This window comes from Brachypodium distachyon, chromosome 1, assembly GCF_000005505.3.
Source record: "Brachypodium distachyon strain Bd21 chromosome 1, Brachypodium_distachyon_v3.0, whole genome shotgun sequence".
Classification (NCBI taxonomy): Eukaryota; Viridiplantae; Streptophyta; class Magnoliopsida; order Poales; family Poaceae; genus Brachypodium; species Brachypodium distachyon.
The window spans coordinates 65,376,521-65,389,651 of NC_016131.3; positions in this window are offsets into that span (position 1 = coordinate 65,376,521).

Consider the following 13,131-nt stretch of genomic DNA (forward strand, 5'->3'; position numbering starts at 1 on the left):
GGTTGACTTCGCGCATGCACAGGGCGGTTAGTTGATTGGTTCTGAATAATGCTGTTATACTAAGGTCCAATTAAACATGGAAGCTATAACCTGGAGCTGATGTCAGTTGCGTTATTTATTTTCGTCAGTTACCCAAGTCAGCTTAGCGGAGTGACCGTAATATAATCATGGAAAATAGTTGACTTGGCCAGCAGGAAGTTGTTGTTTACACAGCTTATATTGGTTGACTTCACCTATATATGCTTGGTCCCAAGAGTTCTAGAGGTCAACAAGCATATGTATACGCACTACTCGTTCTGCAGCATACAAAATACTACTCAAAAGTCAGAATGCAAGCATATTCTGCAAACTGATTCTTGGTAGCACATTGACTCTCGAACCTGTATATAAATTGCAGGTCAGCTGGCTCCTGATCATCTCTGGAACTCTTGCTGCATGCTCTATGAGCAAGTTTAAATATTACAGAAACTGCAAATCTGCACGTATGTTCAGTTGGATGGCCATTTGTGTATGCGCTTACTTTGAACTTTGAAAATGTCCACCAAACACACTGAACTTGGTAAAGAGACCCAATGTGGTTCTAAACTATCCTCTCCCAACAATTTTATTTAATAAATAAAAATTACTGGTAGTTAATAAGGAAAATAAAATTGGAGTAATACTCGATTGGACAAGCACAACATGCAAGTTGAGTAACTAAGGTTTTATACAATTTCATCTGATTATAAACACCGGGCGAAACATAGGTATAGCATATCTATCTCACTTTTGTTGTTGTTGCAAGAATATGTATATATCATGAAAGAGAATGCAATGCTGATAAAAGAGAATAGGATTGCAGATACACATACGATCCATGAACAAACGCTAGTTACAGTCTGATAGCTTCTCCAAACAGCAGCTTTATTTAGGAATACAGCTCAAGCCGGCTTCTAAAGAAGTTCCAGACAAAAGAAGGGGCCAATGCTAACGGGTCATTGCCCTTTTGGCTGTTGCCGAAAGGTAAAGCTCATAACCTATTTCTAACATATTTTTTAAGAGAAAACTGTTCTAAACAAGCAACTCTTAGCTCATGGATCATGCTGCTACTGGGAGGCGTGCCAATCCCATCTTATTCCGTTGATAAGTGCACTACGCATCTTATAGTCCAACTTGTTAAAAAGACCATATTAATATCAGCCGATAGATCTTCGTGTAGAGAGAGTGTAGGGTGTGCATGTGTCCGACAGTGTGTCTATGGCTGCATGAACTGCTGGATTTCGGTGCCTTACTATGCGCATTTTACTCATTCGTCCGTGTTCTTTATTATTTTTACTACTGCACACGCATAATTAACATAAGATGATTTGTATTTGCATAACAGGATTTTTTTTTTCCTCGTAGAGAAGTAATCCAACAAAAATAAAAAGGTAGCGTAGAGGAAGATAGAAGGGAGTGAATTGACGGAGCAAACTGGAAATAGCCTAAGTAGCACTATGTAAAACATGAAGGGACAAGGTAGTATATGAACACAAACAGAGGTTTATAGTTCAAGGCAGTACGACCGTGTCGTGAGTTCGGTGGATCATCATTCCTAAAACGCATGCGGCGACACTCAACTGACATGGTACTCCACTATATAAAATCAAGGAGCTTCGCGCTAGGAGAAGACGAAGACGAAGGAACTCCAAGCTGAGCTAGAGCCCCCCGGTACCAACTGCTCGTAGCAACTTGGCCTTGGCACCAAGAATTTGTTGGAAAAGGACGTCACTGCCTGCGTACTCCTAGGCGCAGGCTTTCTCTTCTCCGCTTCTCGCAGGCGCATGCAAGCCACATTCACTAGTAATGACTAATCATCAGAGCCACGACTTGGTCCCACCGTTCAACACTGGCCGGTGCATACTTGACATTAAATAAGAAGCGGATCTTACATCCAAACTCTCCATAGTACGGAGTTTATATTACAGAGTATGATGCGCGAAGCATACTCACATACGTGGCATGCACAAGTACATGCTTTTTTACATGCGTTGACTTCTGACGGTGGAGCTAGGACATGTAATACTCACTCCAACCAATAAAAGTGTGTTTAGACATGATTTACTATATAAATACATCAAATTTAGTCAAAGTTGAGACATCTTTTTATAGAAAGATATCTTTCCACAACTTGGAACCCAAGCAATTGATGGGGAAAGGCGGGTCTCTCCGCATGGCAGCGGAAGCAGCGTGCCGGATCGAACCGAACTGGCCCGGCCAAAAACACTCTTAATAACCACGCATTCATCAGGCAAGTCTAGGACACCTCAGGTTCGTTCTTGTATCTGTCTCGATCGATCCCCGGTGAGAGCCCTCAAGTCTCAAATAGGAAAGGAAAGGAAGCTCTAGTACAACGCCGTGGAGACGTGTTGGTTGCGTCAGATCGAGCTAGGGTCGACTTACATGGCGGCGGCGGGTTCGTCATCTTCCTCTGCTAGCGGCTCGCCGGCGCAGGCTTCGGGCGGTGGCGGCGGAGGAGGAGGGGTCTCATACCACCGCTCGCGGTTCGGAGACACCACGCTGACCAAGGTGTTCGTGGGCGGGCTCGCGTGGGAGACGCTGTCCACGAGTCTCCACGACCACTTTAGGGAATACGGCGAGATACTCGAGGTGGTCGTGATAACCGATCGTGAGACCGGCCAATCCAAGGTCTACGGATTCGTGACCTTCCGAGACCCAGAGTCGGCGCGGCAGGCGGTGCAGAACCCGAACCCGATGATCGCCGGCCGGCGCGCCAACTGCAACATTGCGTCCATGGGCCCGCCGTGCCCCTCGCCGCACAGATCGGAACAAGGGGACGCGTGCAGGATGGATACCGACGCTCTCGCTTTCTCGCCATCTCATCTCGTTCCCCGTTGGAAGGTGGCCTACTCCGCTGCCCTATCTACATCACGGCTCCGTATCCTTCATGGATCTCTGGAGTATCACGCGGTGGCGGGCTTGCTACTTCTGCGGGATGCTCCCGGCGAGATCATCGATCGTCTTCGGCGGATTGATTTTGTGTTCGTCGGTCAGTCGGTGGCGTTTCCCTGCTTCGTGGTACACGGTAGGCCGGCGCGGACGGATTTCACGTCATCGCAGCAGGTCTCCCTTGAGGTGCTCATGTTGGGTGCGGTTCCACCACGTTCCAGTGCGCCGGGTGTGCTTGGTGCGGGTCCGGCTCTTGCACGACGCGTGGACGCTTCCTCCACCGCTCGTTCCCACATCAATGGTGGGGCGGTGGCTGCCAAGCAGGAGGGTGAGCCGGACTTGGACTCTTGCTTCGCTCATTTTTGGTCCAGATCTAGGGTTTCTCCTCCTCCGTCTTCCACAGGGGATTTGTTCGGTTGGTGGCTTGTCAAGGTTGCCGACGACTCGAGATCCTTCGCTCAGGTGGTGCGGGATCCGGCCCTGATGGCGGATCAGGGCGCCCGTTTCAACCAAGGCCATCGCCTTGATGGTTTTGGGGCGGGTCGGCAAGGACATGGAGCGGGGCGGCAAGATCGGGGCCGCGCGAGGCCCAATGTGTGGCAACACAATTCTCCCGAGCAGCAGCAGTCCTCGTCTACTTCTAGGGGGGCGACGGCTCTAGGGCGCTGGGAGGCGGCTGCGGCGGCTCAAGGTGCGCAAGATGGGGTGCGGTCTGGTACGCAGCCAGATCGTTGGGCGGTGGCGGCGATGGGTGGCCAGGACGCGTGTGCTGTTCAAGGAGGCCGTCCTGAGGAGAATCGCAATGTTCCCGGTAACATCGATTCTTGCCTTCACTGCAGATCTACCGCTCATCTTTCTGCGAGATGTCCAACTCTTGTGTGCGAGCGTTGTGGTCGCTCTGGTCATTTGCAAGCTTCTTGCTTGGTTATTCTTCCTTGGGAGTGTATGGCTCAGATGTGTGCTTTCCAGTCTAAGGGTCAGGGCTTTTTCTATATGCATGATTTTGCTTCTGCTAAGCAACTGAAGGATCGTTCAAGTAGTGTGGTTATTTCTGTGATTTCGGGGAAGGCTTCTTGTTGGGAGATTGAATCTGAGTTAACTAATTTCTTTTCTTCGGGGTGGAGATGTACTGCTCGTCAGATTGGGCCTGATAAGTATGTGGTGCGATTTCCTAATGCTCGTGAGGTAGAGAAACCTTGCTATCAAGATCAGTTCAGGACGCATGGATGTACTGCTACTTTGCGTCTCTCTCCCTGGACTACTTCTGTTGGATCAAAAGCTGATCTTAACATTGCTTGGGTGCGTGTGTCCAATATCCCCAATGATAAAAGAACTCAAAAAAATGCTGCAATTGCTGCCTCTTTGGTTGGTGTTCCCCTTGAGATTGATCTGTCAACTTTACATAAGCCTGACTATGTTAGGGTGTTGTTGGGTTGTCGTGACATTTCCTCTCTAGCTCGATTTCAGTATCTCGCCGTATTCCCTAGAGTGGTCGTGGAGACCCGTGGACGGCGTCTCCCACGCGAGCCCGCCCACGAACACCTTGGTCAGCGTGGTGTCTCCAAACCGCGAGCGGTGGTACGGGACCCCTCCGTTGCCGCTGCCGCCGCCAGGAGCTTGCGCTGGCGAGCCGCCAGCAGAGGAATACGACGAAGCCACCGCCGCCATGTAAGTCGACCCTAGCTCGATCTGACGCAACCAACACGTCTCCACGACGCTGTACTAGAGCTTCCTTTCCTTTCCTATCTAAGACTTGAGGGCTCTCACCGGGGATCGATCGAGACAGTTACGAGAACGAACCTGAGGAGTCCTAGACTTGCCCGATGGATGCGTGGTTACTAAGAGTGGCTTTGGCCGGGCCGGTTCGGTCCGATCCGGCACGCTGCTTCCGCTGCCTTGCGGAGAGACCCGCCTTTCCCCGTCAATTGCTTGGGTTTCCAAGTTGTGGAAAGATATCCTTCCATAACAAAACCCCTCTCTACCTGCTGTTGCTGAGGGTTGTTTGGGTAGACACTTCTATGATTTCTATTGCGAGGTTGATTCTGTTGTTGAGGGGAGGGGATCCTAAAACTGCTCGTGGTGTGACTGTTGATGGTCAGGATCCAACTGTGGCTCTGTCTCCTAGCAAGCGCCCCTGTGTGGATTCTCAGTCGCTACCTAACGAGCAACACTCTTTTGCTGCTGGGGTTGGGGTGGTAATGCTGGCAAATATGCTTCTAGAGGGGTTCTTGATTTCTCTACTCCTATTGAAACTGTTGAGCATATGGGGATTGTGGTGAATGAGGACAATGAGGAGAATGTTGAGCATAATCATGATATGGCTGATACTGATCAGCAAGTGGTGCCTAAGCAGATGACTGTTGTATCGTCTCCAACTGCCAGTTCTATGTTGGGCCAGTTCTTTTCGGCTTCTTGGACCGGCTTCTCCGAGAAGCTGCCCTCACCCAGCTTCCTGGAGAAGCCGCAACCTAAATTTGATTAGGCTAACAAACTAGTTTGGCCTAATCTACTTTGGAAACCTAGCTAAATTTGAGATGCGGTTTCTGCAGGAAACTAGGCGAGGGCAGCTTCTAGGAGAAGCCGGTCCTATAAGCCGAAAAGAACGCACCCGTTTCCTCCTATTGAGGGTCAGGAGGGCAATGATGAGATCAGTGATCCATCTGATGACATCTCTGAGGAGGACAATGAACTCTTCATCGACAAGTTGGCTAGAGAGGGTGATAAGGGTAAATGGCTCGTCTCTTGTTCTCCTTCTTTTGCTCCTGCTACCCCAACTTGTTCTTCCATGGTGGTTTCCTCTAAGCTGTTTGGTAACTTCAATGGTCCCCTATACTCGATTTCTTCTGGTATTCCTTCGGCGTTGATGGATGCTATTGCCCCTCATATTGTAGAACTAAATGATCCTCAAGCTATTGCTCTCTCTGAAATACATGAGTATGTGGTTCACTCTCCCTATGGTGATTTGTTGGAGGGACCTGAGGTAGATCAGCAGGTACTGTTTGATTGTGTTAATCATGTTGATCTTACTCCTTTTGAGTTTGGGCTCAGGTTTAGTCAGAGATTATTGCAACAGGGTGCCTTGGGAGATATGCTGGAGAAGGCCACTTCTATGTCCAGAAAGATGAATCTTGAAGGTACTATTTCCCCATGTCCTCTTCCTATCTCAAGTTCTATATCAAATTCTTTTGCTTCTCTAGAAAATAATGAACTAGTGTGTAGAATTTCTGGCATGGGGGTGGCTTTTCCTGACAATAATTTCTCTTCTATCCACCTTCTTAAAGAATTGGAAATTTCCAAGCAGAACCTCATTCAAAAACATAAGGAATTAGACTCTCAGTTGCACATTGTTACTCAGAATGGTGATTCTACACCTTTGTCTTTGGATTGGTTGTCTGATGGGGAAGATGAGGAACCAAACTTTGTGTTGGTTCAACCCAAGAAAAAAAGATCTCCTAAGGTTAAAGTAGCTCCTCTGGGATTGAGACCTGTGACTAGAAGTCAGAAAAACGCCGCCTCTACTTCTGGTAGGTGCCCTGTACCCCCTGGCACTACTAGAAGGAAGAGGGTAGCATCCCATAAAGTTTCATGATTGGTTTGTTTTGGAACTGCAGAGGGGTAGGCAAAAAAGGCATGGTTGCTTGCCTCTCTGACTTAATCCATGCTAATTCCCTAGATTTTATTTGCTTGCAAGAGACCCATAAGACTGATTATTCTCCTAGCTTCTTCAGGTTGGTTGATTGTAAAAATGAGTTTTTCTGGAAGTGGGTGCCTTCTATTGGTAGAGCTTGTGGTATCTTATGTGGAGTTAGGAAAGACAGTTTTGAAGTTCTATCCTACAAGTTGGGAGAATTTATACTGCAATCTGATCTTTGGGATAAATCTAAGAAATGTAAATGGAGCTTTGCTTTCTGTTTATGGGGCCGCTCATGAGGAGCTTAGGGGGCTTTCTTATCTAAGTTGGCAGCTTTTTGTAATTGACTGATGTGTCCTTATATAGTGGGTGGAGATTTTAATATTCTTAGACATGCTGGGAAAAAAATAAGAAGTTTCAGGCCTCACATTCTACTGATTTGTTTAATTCTATTATTCATACTTTGGGTCTCAGAGAAATTAGCTTGAATGGTGGTAATTATACTTGGTCAAATAATCAGATGCTCCCTACTTTGGAGAAATTAGACAGGGTCCTTATGTCTTTTGATTGGGAGGACTTATTTCCCTTGGTTACTGTGGAAAAACTGGTTAGGGCTAAATCTGATCATACTCCTTTGTTGTTAAAACCTAGAGATTTTCACTTTGATCTTGCTTGGTTAAAACAAGATCAATTCCTTCCTAAAGTGGCTGCAATATGGAATCAACCTGTTTCTAAGGATAATGCGATTGATGTGATCAACATCAAGCTCAAAAAAGTAAAGAAGTACTTTAAGGGATGGGGCTCTACTTTGTTTGGCAAAAATAGGAAAAAAAAGAGCTGAGTTAAAGGAGGATCTCACTGCTATTGAGCAATGGGAGGAGGTTGCTATTTTGTCTCCTAGTATGTTTGAGAGGAAAATTAACATCCTTACTAAACTTGATGAGTTAGATGCTGATGAAGAGTTAAGTTGGATCCAAAAATCTCATGAAAACTGGTTACTAAAAGGTGATCAGAACACTGCTTACTTCCATAGAGTTGCTAATGGAAGAAAAAGGAAAAATACCATTCATAATCTAAAAAATGGTGAAGTTAATATTGAAGGTACCAAGAATTTGCTTGCTCATGCTACTGAATATTATAAAAATCTGTTTGGTCTTGATACTGGTAATATGTTTCATATTAGTCCTAAGTTATGGGAGGCTCATGAGATACTTAATAATTATGATAATGAGGAGCTAACTAGACCTTTTACACTTGAGGAGATTAAATCTGCTTTGTTTTCTATGAAGCCTAATAAAGCTCCAGGGCTTGACAATATTCCTATTGAATTCTTTCAAGCCACTTCGAACATTATCTCTGGAGATATTTGCAGGATGTTCAATGAGTTTCATAATGGTACACTTGAAGTTCAGAGATTGAATTATGGAATGATAACCCTGCTTCCTAAAATTTATGGAGCTGATAAGATCCAACAGTTTCGACCCATCTGCTTACTAAAATGCATTTATAAATGGTTGACTAAAAGCTTGTCTATTAGATTATAACCTTTTGCTCCTAAGTTGTTAGTATTCCGCAGAATGCTTTCATTAAGCACAGGAATATCATGGATGGGGTGCTTACTTTACATGAGGTGATGCATCATACTCATGTTAAAAGAGAAACTGGCATTATTCTCAAACTTGATTTCGAAAAAGCACATGACAAAGTAAACTGGGAATTTTTGCTCTCCTGTTTACATCATAAAGGTTTTAATGAGAAGTGGTGTTTGTGGATTGACAAGGTGCTTAAGAATGGTTCTGTAAGTGTGAAACTGAATGATACTGTGGGTTCTTACTTTGTTAGTGCTAAGGGGGTGAGACAGGGAGATCCTTTATCTCCTATGCTGTTTAATTTGGCTGCTGAGGTTTTAACTAAGATGGTTTTAATGGGGCAAAAAAACAATCTGTTTACTGGGCTGGCTTCTGATCTTGTGGACAATGGACTTGCCATTCTTCAGTATGCTAATGACACAGTGATTTGTTTACAGCATGATGTTCAACTTGCTGTGAACATGAAGTTGTTGCTCTCTGTGTTTGAGATGATGTCAGGGCTAAAAATTAATTTTTTGAAGAGTGAAGTTTTCATTATTGGAGGTGATCTATTGCTGAATTTTATGCTAATTTGTTTGGCTGTCAGATTGGTTCTCTTCCTCTTCGTTATCTTGGTGTTCTAGTTAGTTTTTCCACCAATAAAAAACAAAGAATGGGAGTTCTTGAATGTGAAATTTCTTAAAAGGCTTGAAGCATGGAATGTGTGCAGCAGTTTGTCCGGGGGGGGGGGGGGGGACTGTCTTGTTGAATGCTTGCTTATCCAACTTGGCTTCCTATCATATGTCAATGTTCTTATTTAACAAGACTTTTGTTGAGAAATTGGACAAGCACAGAAAAAGATTCCTATGGCAGGGTACTGGGGATAAGAAGAAGTATCATCTTGTCAAATGGGCAAGGGTCTGTAGATCCAAAGGTAAAGGTGGTTTTGTTGGGAATATGCCCTAGAGGCAATCACGTATGATGTAATTCACAATGTATTCATAAAGATTATTAAGTTGTCCTTGTTTAAACATCTGATATGTATCATTGAATATGTGATTTGATTGTGGAACTATGTATTCATGTTGTTCATGCTAAATTGTCCTTAGTCATTGAGGTTGTGCTGGACACATAACCTAGACTAATGTGAAAGTTGGCTGAAGACTCGGTTCCACTCGTTATGGGCATGGTGATGTCATTCCAGCTTACACGGACTCGGCTAAAGAGTTTAGCGAGTCGAACTGACCCATATTGAGACGCAACGAGTAGATCGTCATTTGCATGTCTCAATCAATGTAATCCTTAGACCTGAGGTTATCGCACAATCCGAGTTGTGGATCATCAACTTAGGTTCTGTCAAACGTTGTTCCGTAATAGGGCAGTTATAAAGGCAGAGTTCGGGTTGACTGAGAATCAAGCTGTGTGATGTGGATAACCAAGATGGGATTTTGCCCCTCCGACTGGAGAGATATTCTCTGGGCCCTCTCGAGTGATATGATTCGGGAAGCATGGCCATGCGCGACTCGGTTAACTGTTAACCGGTTCGATCGACTAAGAGTTAGTCGGATGAATCGTATATCACGGATCGAGAAGAGAGTTGAACTATTAAATGGATGACGATTAATCGCCTATGGTTCGACAAGGTATATCGTGAGGCAAAAGGGACTAAGACGTATGTCACATTGGAAGGTACGTCGTCATGACTCGATGGTACTTGGGAGTCGGCACATTCTGCTAGGAGCCGCTATCGATTGATCGATTGAGAGTCGGACTCCAATCGTGTCCAAGTCGCCATGAGCCTGCGGGGTCACACACTTAAGAGCGGGAGCAAGTATTTGGTCGGGTTGGACCCGAACCGGAAATGGACTGACAATGCGAGTTGGGCTCGCAGAGTGGATGGGCCACAAGTGCTGGAGCCCACTTCCACTCGGTATATAAGCAGGGGCGTAGGATGCCCAAGGTGCACGGTTTGCCACTCTCATGCATTGAGAACCCTAGCCCCATTCAGTCCAACCGTCGCACCGGACCTAGCAGTCCGCCGCCGGAGCTCCTCCTCGCACGTGTGGATACCGGCAGAGGTGCTGTACGTTCAGCACTTTGACGATCGCGGGATTGGATCGGCTGGATCGGATCGAGGGACTGCACTGCATCAAGGCGCTGCATCGATAATCCGCAACTGCGCGTCTAGTGGTAATCCTTGTGGCCTTCTACCTCGGCTAGATCTTGGGAGTTCGCGTAGGAAAAGTTTTGTTTATCTCTACACGCCCCTTCAGGTTTGGGTATTAAAGATTTAAGAAAGCAAAATGTTAGTCTTTTGTGCAAATGGTGGTGGAAGTTAGAGACTGGTCAAGGTTTGTGGCAGGATGTGGTTAAGAGAAAATATCTGTCTCAAGCTACTGTTCCTACTGTGCAAGCAGGACAAACTAATTCCCCTTGTTGGACTTGTTGAAAGTAAGAGAGTTTTATCTGACTGGTAGGAAAGTACATTTAGATAATGGATGTTTGATGAGGTTATGGAGGGATCCTTGGGATGGGGACAATGGTTTATTGTCTGTTCAATTTCCTGACTTGTTTTCTATTTGTCAATCCCCTCACATTACTATTAAGAAATTCCTTGAGGCTGGCAATATGCTCAATTTTAGAAGGCAGCTTAATCTTAGTTTGGTGGTGCAATGGAGAATGTTAAGAACTAAGATTGAATCCCTCATGCTTTCTAATGAGAATGATTTTGTTAGTTGGAAGCATGGTAAAACTGGCACATACACTGTTAAATCCTTATATAGTTGGTTGGAGCAATCTCTCATGGTTCTCATAAATAGATGGATTTGGAAAACCAAAATTCCTTTACAAATCCAGATTTTCTTGTGGTTGCTTTTTCAAGATGCAGTACTCACCAGGAAGTGCATGAGCAGAAAAAATTGGAAAGGGTCTCATATTTGTTCTTTTTGTGGCCAGATTGAAACTTCTAGACATTTGTTTTTCCTTTGTTATGTGGGTAGAGTGGTTTGGAGAGTGGTGGGCTCCCTGTTTGGTACTTCTACTGTACCTCATTCTCTGTGGCAATTCTTTGTGTGGACTCATTCCTTTTTGCCTGGGGTGATAAGTTCTTTGTGGTGGGGCTTGCTGTCTTCACTTGGGCTATTTGGAAGTGCAGGAATCGAGTAAGCTTTCAGAAGTATAAACTCTGATCTCCCTTTGAGATTGTTTTCACTGCTTGTGCTTCTTTGATCTCTTGGGCAGGTCTTCAGAAGAGAGCTGACGTCGAGGTGCTCAAGGATGGTGCTCAGAAGCTCATTTCTAATGCTAAGGAGTTGCTTCGCAGCTTGACTGATGCTACTTCCCCGCCTGCTGATGATTCCATGGATTTGTCGCGCCTGACCATTACTCTGTGAAGCGTGGGGGTCGAAGGCTGTGCTGCTTCAGAAGGAAGATGGTGAAGCTCGTTGACGCTATGTGCTGGTGGTTTGCTGTTGTTTTGTTGCCTGACTAAGACTGTCTTTGTTTTGCTTTCCTGATCCTGTTAAACTTTGTTAAGCTACTGCTGGTGGTTGTAGTGTGTTAGGACGTAGTGGAAGGGGCAGGTTTTTGTCCCTAGTCAGTCTCCGATTGCGGAGGCTGGTCAACGGGTTTCCTACCCAAGTTAGGGTAATTTTTTTATCTCGTCCAGTCGCACTATCTACCCCAGCTTGCTTGTTGAACTTGTATTTCCGTCAATAATGGAAAGGGCGACCCCAGTGAGTAAGTTGCTTGTAGATTGCGGTTTGAGCGGAAGAGATGTGCACTGTTCTCTCTCTAGCTTGTTCCCTTTTAACAATTGATGAAAATAATGCAGAGTACCTTGCTAATTTTGGCTTCTGAATTTCTTGTTTCAATTATTGGCATCAAGCTAATTCAGTTAGTGTACGTTTGAAACTTTGAGTGGACGTATATTAATGCCCTGGTGTCTCTGCTAGGCCGCTTCGGACGAACGTCATAACCAATTAGTATATAATTGTCGCTGCCTCTTTGTCCCGATGAATTCGTGTTGGGCCAACAATCATGCGACCACGTCGTGGTAAGACTGTGCTACAGTTGGAAACAATTGGAGTTATTTGGAAGATGACCTTTTTTTGGGGGCGGGGGGGTGTCTAGTAGTATGACAGATAAGATGATGTTAACTCCACTACAGAAACCGAGAAATCACAAACAAAAAGGTTGTGAACGTCCGTGAAGCAAAAGAAAGCCGGCGTTACAGTTAAACACCTGACCAGTGGGTGTATTTTTTTTTTTGAGCTGCTGACCGACCAGTTGGTGTAGGCCGATGAATAAAGGAGATAGATACATATATTCGTTATCTTTTCGGGAGGGGCACAAATGAGTAACTTCCCTAGCTAGTATACACTCTCTCTACCAACGACCGTGGAAATGATTCGGGATTGAAAGCACGGCACGGTACGTGCGTCCGTCCCCCGGCCGTCTCTCTCACCGAAAGCTCGATCAGGCGCCGTACGTGAACTCATCAGATGACTTCGGGTCCCTCACCCAGTCACCCACCAAAGTCCCCAGTTGCTTGCCAAGGCAGGGCTTCGACGGACCCCAAGTCCCAACCCGATAAGAAAGCCGGCCGGCTCACTTGGAAATTGGAACCCGGAAGAAATCAAAAGAAAAGCCATCATCGATCGATCAGTGAGCACGGCACGGCCAGTGGCCCATCTATAGTTTGTAGCGGGATTACGCTCACGCACGTACGTGCGTTGATACACGACGAGTGCACGGAACGGCGCCCATGGACTCCTAACGCGGCCAAAACGGCTTCGGTTCACCTCCCGCGCGGCGGCTCGGGTCAGCCCGTTCCGGCCCCCTCTTGCCCTTTGCATGTCGTCACGGCCGCGTACGGTAGTACAACGAACCTACTATACCTCTCGCTCTCCATTAAGAAATCGTTTCATGCACTTGGCACGCAACAGTAGACTTCTAGTACTAGCTCTCGGGCTATAAATACGCGCCGGATCTCCTCATCCTCAA